General features: G+C 39.4%; 1 protein-coding gene across 9 annotated transcripts in view; it reads left to right on the top strand.

The window, feature by feature from the left end:
- The window catches only part of LOC122871846 (microtubule-associated protein 2-like), a 64,494-nt gene that overhangs the window by 26,833 nt on the left and 19,648 nt on the right, over positions 1-18,013 (top strand). For 8 of the 9 annotated variants that reach the window (XM_044187298.1, XM_044187300.1, XM_044187296.1 and 5 more), the window contains exon 3: positions 8,743-8,807. The gene's annotated coding sequence lies outside the window, so the exon portion shown is untranslated. Of the gene's footprint in view, positions 1-8,742; positions 8,812-18,013 lie in introns of all 9 variants that reach the window. The other variant, XM_044187297.1, reaches the window with a different exon arrangement.

The following is an 18,013-nucleotide window of genomic DNA, read 5'->3' as shown; positions in this document are numbered from 1 at the left end:
AACACACAGGAAAGGATATCCAGGAGTCGCTGGATAAAACACATCAGGTAAGCTAGCATTACAAGGGACAGCCATGTTGGTGACGCATATTGTGCGAGCAAGAGATGTAGTTCACTGAGGGGTTTCACACAAAACTAAATGGTACTACCACAAACTGCGACTTTTTGAGAAGCAAAATTATCTTTAATAGTGACAAACATCATATGTGTAATTCATGACACAATTCAAACGGGATCAAAAAATTATTTGTCTCTCGCCATTGACTACCATACATATTTTTTAAGGGGAGGGACTTTGCCTCTCTATTGACTGACAGACTGTTGGTCTTTTTGAACACCAAAAAGATTTAATCCTCGCTAACTTATTAACTACTGAAACTGTACAGAGCGGGGTATTCCCTCTCTAACAAATCATTTTTGCTCTTCAGTTTTGCTCTTCATTTTATGGGGGACAACTGGGCGCAAGGAATTTGTAGTGGCTGACATTTTATGTTTTAAGGGGGAAATTGTTGTTACTTTCTGCCTCCCAGTTCATTTCTGTCACTTTACAGTATATGTGTTTGTATTTATGATGGGTGTCTGTCACATCCCCCCCCCCCATCTCTGTCTCCGTCTGCCTGCATAGTTGCAGGACAGCTTCGAGGCGAGCTGTCTTTTCCTAGGAACCAACTTCGAATGACAGGCCATGGCGCAGGAGGGGAGGACGAGGGGGCAAATGTACCCTTTCCATGTCCTCATTTTTGGGGTCACAAATGGAGTCCTGTCCCCCCAATCATCCTCCACCTCCTCCTCCTATTCCCCTCTTTCCTGCATCCCTCTTCCTGCCAAGCTCATGCCCTCTGAGCGAGGTCGCAGTTTGGCACTGAGGCTGCCGCAGCGGTCGGTTAACCAACTGAAACTGCAAAACCAGTGTGGGAGAGAGGGACATTGTTTTGGAGTCAACATCGCCCCTGGTTCCAACTGCTGTTCGTCAACAAGGCATTTTAAATGTAATGGAGATAAATGTAGGTGTTACAGAAATGCCAAGTGTGAAAGAGAAGGGCATTGTCTCGATGGCTTTCCCTCCTTCACTTCTCCAACTGTCAGAAACACATCTGAAACAAAAAATGTAGCTGCTTGAATCCTGGAATGCACAAATGCTATCAAGTTGCATTATGAGAAATGTAGGATCCAGTGTTTTTGGAGATTGACCCCTACTGGGAACTAGGATATTTAGACCTCTGTAGCTTCGATTTTGACCACTTTTTAAAAACATCTGTCTCCTGAAAGTACACCACATTTAATGGTGGTTTAAGATTGAGTTAAGATTTTTTTCTTGCACTGTTTTGAAAAATTCTTTGACCTTGAGTTAGGATTTTTTTTTGTCTAACTCCTGTTTCTTAGATCAGGAATATGAACTGTCATGCTCAAGTTCAGAGATTCCTTTTCCAAAAGCCATATTTAAATCTTATGAATAGAACGCAGGACCAAGATTTTATTCATATACAGTGCCAGCTAGTCCAACTGCCATATGAGATGTTTCAGTCATCCAGTAATTGCAGCAGTATTTTTCAAAATCAACCTCTCGTGCTGCAGTGTTTTTTAACCATCAAGGCATTTGATACCTATCAGAGGCGAATATGTAATGTAGGTTATTTGCAGAGCAAACTGTAGGAGAAAGGGACATTGCAGTCGAGTCAACACTGTGACAAAATGCCTGTGTTAAAAGTGTCTGTTAACAAGTGATACTTGATGGGTATGTAGCTGGATGTCAAAAGCACTGACAAAGATGAGGTGGGCCATAGAGACAGATGCAGCTGAATAAACTAGACAGCATGTTATTTCGGGTGGGCTGCAGGGAAGTTGGTGAAGCTGTTACACAAGCTTGCATGTGGCGTTGTTGAGGAATACATGACGATCCTGCATAATGGATACTTTTAGTTAATACACAAAGCATTTACAACACTTGTTGTATTTGTTATGTCAGGAGAAGAATTTATAAAACTTAGTTGTACTGCAGTCTTCCCTAAAAACTGAACATTTTGCACATTTGAAGGTTAAATGTTTCCAGAGTAATAAAATCATAGCGTACAGGCTCCATTTTGGACTGCCTTGTCCTATCATGTTGATTGATGAATGTGTGTGTAATGCTCTGAGGCTACTAAGAAACCTACATATGAACATAGACCACTTCTCCCACCTGTCTCCACTCTTAAGTGCAGCTGTCGCCTCGGGGGCATAAAGACCTGCACCTGGTCCTGCTTGGTTTACATAACGCAGCGAGGAAAAGTGCCTCTCGCATGTGTTTGAGCTTGTAGATTATGTGACGGTCAGAGAGTGTGTTTGGTTTTTGCATCTACAGTATGTGGCGTGTGTGTGTGTGTGTGTGTGTGTGTTAATATGTGGATCCAAGGTCTTCTCCACTGTCGTCCTCTGCTAAGTGAGATGCTGTTAGCGATGTCCGATCCTGTCTCTCTTTTTTGTCTAATAAGATGTGGAGATACTTCAAGGGCAAATAGAGAACGCAATCCTTGCTAACACACCATTGGCATGTGTCTACCACATCGTAGTGACTACAGCATTATTTAACTTTTTTATGGTTATGTTTAGGCACTTGCAGCACTTGGTTAAGGTTAGGGAAAGACTGTGGTCTGGCTTAATGCAGAAAAAGTCTGCAGTTCAAAGTCTTGAACTCCTGGTACAATATAAAGGTAATTACCAGGACACGGAGTTGAAATATAAGACATTCTTTTTGAATGTATGCCTGTCTGATCCCAGCCAGTTTTAGGGGTGCACCTCATTACACCTGCCCCCCTCCTTCTTCAAACTGGTGCTACATTCATGTTCGTAGTTTGTCTGCTCGTCGATGTCTATGCTCTCTCATGCTCATCTCTTCCTTTAGATTAATTAATGAGCCTCGCTCCAGGCCTAGTTTGGCTCATTAGCCACACAGGCCCCTCTGTATTGTGTACCAAGTGTGGAGGTGTACAAAACAGCCCCCCTTCTGTCTCTCTTTACACCTGTAAGATTTCACTGAGTATACAGAGGCCCCTGCAGAATAAAGGAGTTCAGGACTACATGGAGAGTCGTGATTAGAAAAGGCGAAGTGAATCATAGATGCAATTACTCACTGGCTCATATCGAGTGAAGTCGGTGATGAGAAGATAATGAGGAGCCATAAACGCTTAACGCCATGTTGATGAACACACAAATGATGTGGAAGAATAGTAAGGAGTTGAACAATATAACTCTCGGTTGTTACTGAGTTTTCAGCAAAGATCGGTTTCTTAATGGCAGTAGCTATTAAGGAAATGTATTTATTTAGACATTTGAAAATTGATTTTTCCTTTGTCTATCTATCAGATTCTGGACATGACATAAAAGAACACACGCTTGAATATTTCTCACCTGACTGGACTCCGGACTCACCGGACTACAACGCCTCATGGCTTTGATGTATTAAACATGAATGTGTTGTATGGAGGCATGCATTGGCCCAAGTGTGTGTGTGTGTTTTGTCTGTGGGGAGAAGGGGGCTGTTTGTTTGAATTATAGATGAAGAAATGGGAGTGATGGCAAAGTTAAAAGGGGAGGAAGCAGAGATCTGTTTGACTCTGTCAAATGTACTGGAGGGACCCCCAGGTTGGACCAAAACGCACCACAAATGCAGTCAGAACAAACCACTGCAGCTTCACATTATTAGCATAAATCATACTATTTCTTGGCTCATTTCTTAGTTTTCTTTTTATACACATTTTATTTCAGTGAAATCAGTGTGTGGGTTTTAAAAAATGTAGTTTGATTTCACTTAAGCGTCCCCTTAAGAACCCAAGTGACACTTCAGATATTTAAAGTACAGTTGGATTGCTAAGTAACACAATCATACTTCCTTTTTGTGCCTGTAGCACCTGCTGTATGAGGTAGGAGTAGTTCTAGCAGTAGCAACTAAGCCTTCAGGTGACATAATAGAAGTTCTGGCAGTCATATTGGATGTCCTCAGGAAACTAGGACTACCTAACTAAATACAGGCTTATTAGGTTTTTTTGTAGTGCAGGAAAGTCCTGTTTATGTCAGCATTGGGTGCTTTGCATAACTTGCTCTCTTGTTGGCTAAGGCCAAAAAACAGTTTAGGACTGTGCCAAAGACAAGACTGTCACAGAAAGCAAATTATTGAAGGTGGTGTCCAGATATAGAAATTGCTTGAAAAGTGCTTCATCCATTATTTTTTAAACCTATTGCCAAACAAGAGGGCAGCCGTCTGGAGGAAGAGCGGCTCATCCACTAATCACAGGGTTGGTGGTTCAATCCCCGAGCTCCTCCTGTCCACATGTCGAAGTATCTTTGGACAATACTGAAGACCAGACCCCAAATTGCTTTTAAGTGCCAAAATCAATTCAAAGCCTCTGACGAATTGTCTGAATTGACCTATTCTTGAATAATGTGATGACTGATGCAGTGTTTTCTTTCTTTTATCTATGTTTTACGCATTCTAAAGGGCCATGTATGGTTGAGAATGATTTGAAATTGAGATTTGGATAATTAAGGTCCAGCAGGATGAGCAGTGTAAGAGATCCATATACAGAATTAAAGGATTGGCTGTAATGCAGAAAGCAATGTTCATTAAAACTGAGCCTGATCATTCTGGAAATATCTTTCTGTGATGTTCTCCTTTATCTCTTCTTTTGGCTCAATTCAAGTTCAGCAAGGTTTATCAGGCCTTTTAGCACGGCGCTGAGATTAGGATTCATTTCCTGTTTGCCTCGTCTCTGATGATGAAGTCAAATCTGTGGATTAGGTGAGCCTCTGACCTCCTTCCCCTCTTTCCTCTATCCTTGACTCTTCCCCTCCTCCATCTCTTCTCTCTTTGCCTTCTGTTTGACCCATTTGGCCTCCTCTTCTCCTGGGAGGAACTTGCAGGTCAAGACAAATGTCAAGACAAAAACTGCGTCGTCAAGTGTGTTCCTCCTTTCCTGAGACTCGAGACAAATTGCTTGTTTGTTCAACCCCTGTACCATCCATTAAATATCAACCCACAGGATGTGCTAGTGGAGTTGATGGTCATCTTGGGTGACTGATAAAATTGTGAAAATGTAAAATTATCAGCATTTCATCCTGTAAAAGCTGCAATTAACACACACACACAATTCAGATACTTTATCATAAGACAGGCTATTGAAATCACAGGGTGGTTGCAGTTACTAGTGCAGTAAAACAAGGAGAAGAAGTAATTTAGTAACAATAAAAAAAGAAGACAATTGTTTTTGGGAATTCACTAATTTATCCATTATTTTTCCCCATTTACAGTTAACTTGCATCAATTTGTTAATTAGTTTTGTCTGATTTAAGATCACAAGCTCCACTTATAGTGAATGTATCATGAGTTTCCTTCAGTCAGATTAAAAACATGGGTGCACTTGTGGGAAAAAAGATATAGACGAATTGTGTTGAGAGACTTAGGTTTCATAACAAGCAGGCCAACTGCTGTGTGAGAGAGGGATCATTTACTGTGACTGTCAAAAGCATGGCTTTGAGTACAACGTTTCTATTCTTGTCACACTCGTGATATTTTTGAGCCGGGCGGTGACTGCTCATCTCTCTAAGTCTTTCCCTCGCCTATCTCCTTTATTTTTCTGGCTAAGCTTTCCCGACTGACCAGCCTTCTCCCAGAAGAGACATTACTTCCTGTGTGACCTTAGTTTCTGTTTTTTCTTTCTCTCTGTGTCTTACTATTTTCTTCCCTCTCCCTATCTCTGTCTATATTATCAACTTGCTTCCCTTAGAGAGTAACATATATATCTTTTTGTCTCTTTCTCTCTATATGCAGATGGATAACAAAGTAGAGGAAAAACCTTAAATAAGTTGTGGAGAAACATAACAAATGCAGATTTCCATTAAATCTGTTATGGACAGCTTAACACTTTTTTTTTTGCTTTTGGTTATGTTGGTTTTTCCTTTTAACTCGTCACTTGATCTATCAATCCAATTAATCATTCCTTCAAATTAAAAGACCAACACTGGTTTTCCATTTTCTAGTCCACTGAAGACAAATTGCACATGTTTTGTTATTGCCAACCTTTTTACAAGGAAGTATGGAGGCCCTGAAATGGCATGAGCAAAAATGTTTTTCACATTTCTGGTGCATAAGATTAAAAGCTCACCAGAAACTTTCTCATGCATAACAGTATCTTTCAGTTATAAATAAGAAACATTCTAGTTTCTGTAAAGTGTATGTGACTTGTAGTTAATGGACAAACCTACTGTATGTAGCCAAAGCTTTGAAAAGTTTGGCTACATTACTTTTTCCTCTTTTTTGCCTCCAATTATATAGGTATAATTTGATAATGTTAACAATGCTCAAGGAGAAAACTATTACATTTAATTTAAAATTTAAAACATGCAAGTACAATTATGAAAATTAGTTAATATGAAAAGTATGACCACGCAATCATGTGTTAACAGTATAAGCATAAAAATTTAAATTCAGTGAGACAACAAAAAAGGCTTTTACACACTGTGACAAAGGGGCAAAAAACATGAGGTGATCTGACACCTTTTCTAACGAACCTCCAGGTTTACCAAACTTGGAAGAGAAACAAAGACGGATGATGAAATTATTACACAAACTATCCATTCACAGGGCAAGAAACACAATTGACCACTTTACAAACTTCTTTTTAGCGATGTTGCCATGTTCCCAGATCTCAGCAATTGTTTGTTGTTTTTTTTTTAGTACAATCTTATAACTAGCAATAAAAGTAGAATCTAAGTTGCAATTAACCAGAATTGTCCTTTAGTAAAAATATTTGTCTTTTCTCCTCTGTGAATTCTGTTTCCTTCTCTTTTCACTCCAGGCCTCTTTTTTTCTCTCTTTAATAAATCAACCTCCTTCCTGTTTGGAGAATCTCTGCTCCGGTCTCTTTGCGTCCCTCTGCTTCAACCTGTGTCTCTTTCTTTCTCTGTCCAACTGCCTGTTTTGGCGCCATAATCCCCTGACGGTCCTTTCACACTGTTTTAATGTTAACAGGATGCTCTGTTTTCTACCTCCTTACAGTCCCAAAGCAGAGTAAACGTGCAAATCTGTCTTTCTTCATGGCTGGCTTAAGCCTTAACCCATCCCCTGGCTCAGCTCCAACGGACCAATCCAAGAATTTGACAAATCTTAAAAACCGCTCACTAGTGGAGTCTTCTAGTTGGCACACAGATGACACGTTCACTTGTAATCACTTGTTTATGAAAAATAATCACTTTGATTTCTTTTTTGGATTAGTATTATCCCTACAGTTGCCTTGGAAACTATCCTACTGACCTCTGTTTCTATTTTTTTTTCTCTCACATTGTCTGTTGTCACGTTCATGAACTTGAACACTTCTAATATTTCACAGTTTTCCATTTTGTTTAAAGAAATAGTTTGACATTTTGGTAAATACGCTTATTCACTCTCTTGCCGAGAGTTGGATTAGAAGATCGATACCAGTGTCGTATATTTGGTTGAATACAGTATGTGTGTGTGTGTGTGTATGTATATGTGTATATATATATATATATATATATATATATAATATAGCAAGTAGTGTCTGTCCAAACAAAATCCCACCTACCAGCACTTCTTATTAATTAACTTGTTGTATCTTGTTTGTTTAGTCTATACAAAAACTGAAATGTAAAAACGACATTTCGCCATGCCAAGAACTTGCTGCTCCATCGAAGAAATAGTTTGGTACATAAACCCCTGTAAAATGAAAATAAATTGTCGTTTCACACTTTGATTTTTAAATGGATTAAATGGAACAAAAAAGATATAACGGGTTAATTAGTGAGCTTTAGAGATGTCGAGAGGTGGATTTTGTTACCTTTCGACAGAACTAGGCTAACTGCCCCCCCCGTTTCCAGTTTTTATGCTAAGCTAACTGGCTGCTGGCTACAGCTAAATATTATGAGAGTGGTATCTAACACTCAGCAAGAAATGTTTTCTAAAAATGTAGACTTATTCCTTAAATTTAAATCAGTACCAATCCACAAAACTTCTCAGTATTTGAAATGATTAACCAAATTGTGGAAAAACGTAATACTTTTGCTTTTTTTAAAGAATTTTCCAACACTAACATATTATGCCATATTCACTTACAGTATGTAACAAAATAAATTAAAATATGAAAAGAAGTGACAAGAAAATCATACATTTCTGAGGGAAAGTTGATTATGTGAACAATGCTAGAGAATAATACCATTAATTTCAATATAAAAGATGCAAGTACAATTTTAAAAATTAGTTAACATGAAATGCATGACAGTCCTGTGATATGACACAAAAACATTAAATGCAGTCAACAAAAAGGCATTTACATGTGTATGCACACACTCATGCACACGCTCTGAATAGATTAGATTGTCTTGGGCTATACACAACAACAAAGCCTATCAGCGGCAGCTTAAAAGAGAGACACACTGAGGTTTGGATTAATGTTGCTGGCAGACTCCAGGTGACAGAGTTAAGCTGCTGTGTGCATGCACGGCTCATGCACGGCTGTGTTTAACACAAGGCTGAGATAAAAGCTGTCTTGTAAAAAGTCCTTCATTTGATTCTGGACTAGCTAGGCTGGATTCAGAGGTTAGAGCTTAAAGCTGTCTGTGAATTAAATGGGCGTAGGTTTTTGTCAGACCCAGTGACATAACTCTTTTTTTTAGTGTTAAACTTTAGTGCTGCAATTTATTGACGTCCTAACATGTATTCCCTCTTCTTTACCTCCCTGTTTTTTTTATGCAGGTCTGAGCAGACGCCTCAACTCCGCACTTGTCTGTTTCATCCATAACTGAAGACAGCTCTTCAAGGTAGGTAAGCTAACGAAAAAACATGGATGTGAATAAAGAGGAGTCTACAGCAATGCTAGCAGCTCAGTGAGGCTATAGCGAGGCACAGTGGTGCTTTGCTAAATGCTAACATCAGTATGTTAACATTCTATCAGTGACCAGGCTAACACTCTGATGTGAGGCACGATGTTTACCATGTTCACTATCTCAGTTTTCTACAGAGCCCAGGAGGTGTCACAGAGAAAAAAAAAACTAATTTGTGTGCATGATTTAATCACTCGTGCTCTCCAATAAATAATTTGTGCACACAAATTATTTTCCCCTCTTGTAGAGGGCAGCAGTTGCCTTCAGCGCAGCACATTCAGTCAGCCAGAGGTTTGAAGAGGTCAACAAAGAAGACATTTAAAGCTGAAGCTGAGTTTTTTTTATGAACTGGATGACATCCACAGTATCGTACATACGTTTTTACGGTGAAACAGTCTGTTATCCTGTAGAAAACTTTTAAGGGATCTCAAAGATCCCTTTAAAAGTTTAAAAGATCCCTTAACAGCCAAAACCCCGAAGTAGTTTCCGTAGTTTACCGTGTTAGCATGCTAAAGTTTGTTAGTTAGCACTATGGGAATATCATTAGTTTTACACGTATTTGGTCATAAACTGAAGTAATGGACAAATAAAATTTTTGACCTGATGATGCTAGATAAAAAGTGAGAGGATCACCAAAGTAATTGCAATTCATCTTGAGGAGAACAGGAAGTCATCAGTTATTGAGACATTTCACTCAAAACCACAGATGTCAAACCTCGTGGTGCTAGAGGAAAAGTCAGAGAACCACTAAAATCAGTAGAATTCATCATCTGGGAATCATGAATATCTGTACAAAATTTTCATGGCAATTCATCCAATAGCTGTAGAGTTATTTTAGTCTGGATCAAAGTAGTGGACCAGCAGACTGACCAACAAACCCACATTGCCATCCATAGAGCCATGATGCTATTAATTCCATATTGAACCATAAAACTGCAAAAGGCCTTGCAGATATTGCTTGAATACAGCTTTTAAAGTGAGATATTGTCATCTGACACCTGAATAATTAGAAGAAAAAGCAAAAACATAGATGTCTGGACAGCTGCCAGATGGTATACTATGCACTACTTCTACTCCATGACATTTCACACTCACTTTTCCCATGACTCATGGGGCCCAGGAGTCAGATGTAAGTGGCTGCACTCAGCCAGATGATTAGCTTGGCTGTCCATGGATATATTATAGAGGGGGAATTATGCTCCACAACATGTGGGAAGCTAGAAGGGGTGATTGTTTGGGTTGATGTCATACGAGATATTTTTGACCACCAAAAAGCAGTCATTAAGTTGAAACTCCAATCTCATGTTTTGAGCTTTCGTTGCTTAAATGTGTTTGACTTTCAAGACAGGAAATGAAATGACAGAGCCAGTGGCTAAATGTAGATTTGGTTGTAAATGTTGTTTCAAAGAAGTCTTCTGTTTGTGTGTGTGTGTCTATATTTAGTTCATGTTAACAATGTGTTTGCTCCCAGCCAGAGTTCTGGGTTTAGCTTTGTGGATGCATTTGGGGACTGTCAATGAGAGGGTTTGCATGTGTGTGTGGTTGAGTTTTGGGGTGATTGTGCATGTGTTTGGGTTGATTTGAGCAGGGCGTGTGTGGAGGTGTGTAGGGGCGTGCAGGGTGTGGGCTGGGCGACGGTAAACTGTCATCATAATCCCCTCAGCCATGAAGGACGCATGAAAGTGCAAGATGGCTGGGGAGGGTCGGACTGACTGCTAAAGAGACGGGATGTTTTGTTGGGAAACGCAGCGGAGAGCTGTAAAAATGTCACAGTTGTTGCTTGCTTTATTTATATTGAGCCATGGTCTATTGCTACTCAAGGTAACTTCCCATTTCTTCCCAACTAATTGTTATTGCTTCTGCTCTAGAAGAATTTTCCCAGGAAAAGCCTAAAAGGCAGTGTGTGCTCTAGGACTGCAACTAGCCATCATTTTCATTGTTGATTAATCTGCTGATTTATTGTTTTGTTGTTCTTTTTCTCTTTGAAATTCTGCTATAGCTTTTATCATAACAAAACAGGGCTACACTAAGATACCATCCCCATCAGCACCAGCCTAAAAGTCTAAAATGACATCAACAAGCCCAACCAGCAACCAGCTATTAGTTCATTGATGAATTTAAATGGCTCGGCTCCCATTTGTGTCAGTGCAGTGAGGAAGGACTGTGCCTGGAGGATCTGGTGACCTATTTCAGGATCCATAACATGGTCAAAGTCCGCTCTCTGAAGCCAGCATCCTCTCCTGACCACTACCAGCCCCTCCCACCCCGGGTTTCATATCACCATGGGAACAATGACATCACCTTGGGGGGGTTTGCTAGGAAGCATCTACTCCTCTGAGATTGGAGGCTGAAACTAAAGAGAGGCAAAGCATGCATGCAGGCAGTGAGAGTAGGGAATAAGTCTGAGTTAGGACGTAGCAGTGTGAGTCAGTTTGATTTAAATTCAACCTTAAATTCTTTTGAAGGGGGGAAATTCAGTTTGCAGATAGACTTTACTCTTAAAAAATCACTAAAACCATCCAAAATCTAATAATATCAATCAATTCATCACAATTTGCCATTTAAGCTATAAGCAAAATTTGATTGGCAGGGTGCCGATAGCTCAAAAAAAGCATATTTTAATGTAGTGATTGTAATGCTTTTTGTGTTCCACATACATGACATTATACATTATATAACTATATTATCCACTTTTTTTTCAGTTTGACTTAGAAGAGTGATTTGGAAAATTTTGATGCGGTGCAGGTCAATGTTTACTGTCATTTACTTAATCACTTAATGTTGGGGGTTTTTAAACTTATGTCACAGTTTTTATAAATTTGAATAATACAAAGTAGTTCAGAGTAAGAAATGAAAGTCATTTTTTGCAAACAGCTGATTGGATGTGTCACAGTGCAGCGTCTTGGTGGCAGTAAGAGAGATCATCTCATGGTCATCGTCTGCGAAGACTTCTAGAAACAGTGTCTGGAATGGGTAATCCACAGAACGTGCTTTTTAACAGTTTTTATGGAGACTGTTTCGTTGGTACAAAGTAGTTGCACTGAAAACTGTTTCCAGCCAGGTCTGTGATCAAAGATGCGGGAGAAGACCCAGTACTAGAAGCTCTGATTTGATAGGAATGTGGATACTGCATAGGGCATACTCAATTTATAGAGTATACACATTTAATAAGATGAGCCTTATTTGAAATATACTACAAGTCATGTTTTTTGACTTATATACACAGAGACTAGTGACTAAAAGGCAATGCAAGTCATACAAATACTGAATTTGTAGATTACAGATTTTTATGCAATACATATTTATTTGATTTCCAGTCAATGGAAGGTTTTTGAGGAATAATAAAGCCTTGTTAGAAACACTGCAACTCTTTCGCACGCTGTGATTCAGCTGTCATGTTTCAGTCACGTAATCTCAGTGCACCTATACTGCTGTTATTACGGTACTTAAGCTGCAAGGAGTGGAATCAGCCCCACACCTCTTATACATGGGCGTGTGTTTGTGTGTGCGCGCATGCTTCACTCGTCATGCTGGTGTTCACCATATACACAGTTCACTGGAAGCGCTCATTATGCTTCAATCCCCCCACATGTCTTGCTGAGTCAACTAAACATAATCTGCCGTCTGCTGCTGCGGAGGAGGAGAAAGCCGCTGGATTCGGGGTTGATTACAGGTCACAGTAACCTTGACTGTCCTGCTGTCCTCCTCAGGGCTACTGTTTAGTGTGACAGTTACCCATCATCCACTGCAACGTACTATACAGTGACTGTGTTTACATGGCTTGTAATATTGACCCTGTTCTAAATATTGTGGTTCTTTGATGAAGGTTGGATTTTCTGATTCATATTCCTATTTACATGCTACTAAACAGGCCGTCTGCAATGTGTTACAACATCTGAGTTTTTCTCCAGTTTTCTTTCAGTCTCCAACCCTGATCTGTATGTAATGTTTTGGTGGCTTTATGAAAAAGTTCAACCAGTTCTTTGTCATGGATACACAAGTGTCACGAAGCAGTTGTAGTACCGTATTTGTCACAAAAATGCAATAGAATCATAGTTTTAGGCCTGCAACTAACAATTATTTTCATTATCGATTCATCTGCAGATTGTTTTTTTGATTAATCTCATGTTTGGTCTATAAAATGTCAGAGTTAAAAATGCCCATCACAATGAGTAAGCGATTATCAAAATTGTTGCCAATTAGTTTTCTGTCGATTAACTAATCTACTACGACTAATCTACTAAAATGCCATTCAATAGTGCAACTAAAATCTGAAAGGCTGTAGATATCACTTTTACATCAACTTTGACCTTATTCAGGCTAACATAAATCCTCTTTACAAGTCAATTTCTTATCATATCACTGTCTTAACTGAGAAAATATTGGAACTGTTGGAACTGTAAATAAGTTAATAACTGCTCAAATTTCTCTGGACATAATGATTAGATGTTGAGAAACAAACCAGTGACCTTCTAATTGTATCACTGTCTCTAAAATTGCTTATTTTCCTGGAAATTCCCCCTTAACTGATTAGTCTACAGTTGCAAAAATATTCTCTATATATCCAACAGGACACAATTTGCCAAATGATCAAAATGCAAATTTAAGTCCCTGCTTGCCAAATAGATGGCAGAGAAGACAATTAATGGAAGTTCAAGTAGAACATAAGAGAAAGAGGATCTCAGGCAAAGGAATAAACAATGGATTATTATAACAAATATGCATAAATAATGTTATGAGATAAAATTATACTATTAATCATCCCATCAATGACTGGATTGTTGAAAATCATAGCTAAAATTAGCGACCAAGCTGATCCTAGTTGCGAACACGAAGGTTTTCAAACAGACACACACTTACTCACTTACAGACAGTCACACACACTCACACAGAGGATTAAGGCCAGGTTGGCCTACTGAGACTGGCTGCCAGAGATTCCATTCTCTCTCCTAAATGGATGGTGACATTCCGATGTGAGCAGCGCTCCACGGACGCGTGATGAGTGACCCAGATTGGGGTGCGGTTGGTGGTGGGGGAGCGGCGCAGACGGGGAGTGAAGTGAGGTCGGATTAGGGATGGGGTGGGGTGGAGTCGGTAGAGAAGAGGGAAGCTGGGCCTGGAAGGTAGAGTGAAGTGTAGCAGGGGGGCCGTGAGAGTGCTAGACGATGGCGTTGACAGACAAAAGAAAGAGGGAGAAAAGAGGAGGCCGCCCACTCAAGTCAGACGAGCCTCAGGCCTGCTGCCACACCTTCTCCTCTTCTCTGGAAGAGATCATACTGGCATGTTCAATTTAAGGCATCAGTCCCAAGATGTAATGGGATTTGACAGTCCTTTTTTGACTCCTAATGCTGTTGATATAACCCTTTCAAGATTAGGACACTGTCATGGTTTACATGCTGAGCAGTTGTGGGCTAACTGCTGGGCTTCTAGCCTTTCTGAAAATATAATAGTCAAACATTATTTAATGTTGTGGGGTTCTGCAGAAAGAATAATGTGATAACCTAATTTCTAATAAAGTGTCTCAGGTGTCTAAATTCAGGTGCTTTGGGTTGATAAGGTTTATTTTAGAACTGAAGAGCTGGTTGGTTTTTACCTGTTGTCACTCTAAATCGCAGCAGAGATCAGTCTAACTAGGTTTTCCTGCTCATAAAAGCAATCTTTTGCTGTACTTTGTCAGCTAGCCACAAACAAAATTGCAGACTGACCCTATTGAGTGTATTGAGAGAGTAATTGCTGTCACTTTTCCACCAGTGCAGAATATGTATTATTAAACCTTCTGCTTTTTTGGTGGTGTTATGTTTGGAAAGATACCCATTATACACTTTATCCTTTTCTCTCTAACACAATAAGATTGGTAAACAGCTAAAAGGGAGCACCAAGAGAGGGCAATGTTCGATCACGTTAATCGCACAAGGATGACAGGGTGTGCCTGGAGAGCAAGGTCTTGAGGGTGGGTAAACCCAGACTTTAGGAGAAAAATAAACAATTTGGCATGAGTTCAATATCTAATGTTACTAGAAGTGTTAGTTCATTGTTGTATTTAATATATACTACTATTGACTGCTGTTGGCAAGCCAAATGACCCTTCGGGGACATTAAAGCTTCACTCTATTATACTCTATTTAAAAGCTAGAGAATAAGTAAATTAATTTCCAAATAAATAGATTAGCTAATCTAAGTGTCAACATTCAGAATTTCGTGTCGTAGCTCAACTTAATTAAAAAAATATATAAATAGTATTTGATTTAAAAAAAAAAAAAAAAAACATATCCGCATATTGAGTCGGCTGTAACACCTGTTTGAGAGTGCATTAAAACTAGTTAGCAAGCGTAGTGGTCTAAATAGTTGAGGTAAGGGCAGGTAATGGATAAATGGTTGAAATAGTTAGCTTAAAGTAATGTATAGCCTAAATGGTTGAGTTAGCTACGTAGCCTAAATAGTTGAGTTAGCTAAATACCCTAATGGATTAAAAATGGTTAAAATAGACAGCCAAAAGTAATAGATAAATGTTGAAAAAGCTAAAAGTAATGGATATTAACACTTGGCTAAACTAATTATTCAATTAAATAGATAGCTAAATTAATGTATAAACAGTCAGCTAAAAGTCATACTGGTAGACCGGTGCTTACAAGAATGAAGTCATGCACAACAAGGTCTTAAACTTGGTTTATATCATTGACCTTGGTCAGGAATTGTGAATACCTGTAATGCTATTGAATAGAAACTATAATAGAATAGAAAAGGAGGTCAGTGCAACTCACAACTCTTCTGGACAGATGTTACCTTGGTTCACAAGGTTCAAATGGGTACAGCTATTGTAACTGCCAACAATCAAGTTTTCATGAAGCCACTTTGTATTAAAAGGGCAGTAGTTCCTTGTATTTTACAGTCTGCTGGTAGGAGAGGGATTCAAATATGAAAAAAAAAAAAAACATTCACAGAGCCAACAAATAAGTGGTATCTGGACCACTGGGATGGTAATGCATTTGAATTTGTGAGGGTATAAGGTGTGCTGTGTTTGTGTTTTCTCTGCAATTAGGTGCCTTTTTATCAAATGAGAGCACAAAGGATTTATGTAAGCTGCCAAGGTTTATGACATCCTTTGTATGGACAATGGATGTCAATGTAATGTGTGAATGCCAAGTGTGGCATAACATTGCCCCAAAACAGCAGCTGAAAGCGGGTCAATGCAATTATAAACCACCATCAGCACAATCTGGCTGTCAGCACACCAGTTTTCTTCCTTAGCAACAGCTGAGACTAGACTTGCCTCTGACTGAGCCATGGGCTGAGATTCTCAGTCTCAGACAGTTTGGCCCAGAATCTTTGAGTGTCAGTAGGTCTTTCTCCTCCTGTCTTCCTTTCTTCTTTTTTCTTTCTCGCTCCCTCTCCTCTGATCCTCACATCTTCCCACTGCAGCAGACATTAGCCCTGATCACTGTGAGCCTGTCGTCATGCAGCGCTGCAGGGAAGGAGAGGAGAGAGACTTAGAAAGGGATGACGAGGGAAGAGAAATAGAGACAAAAGAGAATGGAAGACACTATTTCTCAAAGGCTCATAATAATATTTCAGGACTGAAGCTGCCAAGAATTTGCGCGTCTTTGAACTTGCTTGCTCATGTCCTAGATAACAATGTTTCCCTCAGATTTTTTTCTTACAATTGTGCAAAAAACCTCAATTAGGCCTCAGTCTCTCAATTTTAAAAGAATAGTTTGACATTTTGGGAAATATGCTTTCTTGCCGAGTTTCTTGCCATGAGAAGATTGATACCAATTTTGAAATGTCTGTAAGCTAAATAAGTAGCTTGCTGGCTGGTTAGCATAGCTTAGCATAAAGCCTGGAAACGGGGAGGAATCTTGCCTGGTTCTGTCCAAATGTAACAAAAAAACATTCTGATAGATATTGATCTACAACAAATGTTTGGGTCTGGCTAGTGGATATGACATTTAGCTAGTGGATGTGAGGCAAATGTTTTATGAAAATGCTTGCAAACTGATCAGCGTGACCCCAAAAAAGCTAGAAGAATTGAGCAAATGGGAAATACATGAGGTTTGGCAGGAGAGGAAGACAGAAAGAGAATGAAAAGGAAAGAAAAAGAAAAATGTAGATGAAGATGGACGTGGATTGCAATAGAGAAGAGGAAAAAAATGCTAAAAAGCAGCTTAAGATAGACAAAAAGCTAATGGCTAATGGACTTAGTCAGAGAAGCTGGTGGTGATAGAAAGGCTACATGGTGTAGAAGAAAGGGACATGAGAAACGAGAGGGAAGAAAGGAGTCTCAATGATGATTTGTTATGATGAAATTAGCTGCAGCTGTTTGATGATAATGATGCTATCTAGCTAGCCTGCCAGGCAAGGGAAGGCTCCCTGCTAATCTTGTTTAAAAAAGCAACATTATGTGTTTCCTCTAAAGGGAAAAAGGGCGCTTTTATGAGGGTACATGCTTGATTAGAATGCAGATACTGTAGTAGTGCATACTTGATTGGGACATATATTTTGTCATTATAATTGGTGGGGAAAAGCTTGTTGCACTGTAGTGAAGGCAGTGGGAGCTAATAGGTGCTGCTGTCTGTCATGTGATGCACTTATTTGTCTAGATATGTGTGTTATATGGAGCACTTTGTTGTCTGAATGGGGCAAGCCTGTCAAACCCATCTGCTGGACCCCCATAAGACCTGTTCTGGTTGCCATGGTAACAACCTCCTTATCGCTGGTGAAGGGGATCTGAAGGGTGTGTTCAGATTTTCATTTAACCATTTCATAAGCTGTATGCTGCAGTGCACCTTAACAGGTTTGTCTTCATGGTGTCACATATTGGGGAATTATATAAATTCTGTTTTAGATGCTTTTTACTCATTTGTTCATTGTTGTGTTTTGGACTGATGCTCACCTCTTAAGCAGTAAACGAATGCCATATGTGCACTGCTTGAACTCAAAGCACCTCACAGTGAGTGTGTATGTTTAGCATGAATCAAATATCAAGCACAGGCAGGTGATGGTGTCATGTTCCACCTGTTAAGCTCACAGAAACAAACATTTGAAAGTCACTTTTTGGAAGCTTTTGGGAGTAACATCCAGTGTAACAGTAAACAAAAAAAAAAGAAATAGAATAGCCACAGGTATTTTATGAGTCTCACCGTCCT

This window comes from Siniperca chuatsi, linkage group LG24, assembly GCF_020085105.1.
Source record: "Siniperca chuatsi isolate FFG_IHB_CAS linkage group LG24, ASM2008510v1, whole genome shotgun sequence".
In the NCBI taxonomy this organism is placed as follows: domain Eukaryota; kingdom Metazoa; phylum Chordata; class Actinopteri; order Centrarchiformes; family Sinipercidae; genus Siniperca; species Siniperca chuatsi.
The sequence above is the reverse complement of the archived record's forward strand: the minus strand, read 5'-3'. Positions and strand labels throughout refer to the sequence as shown.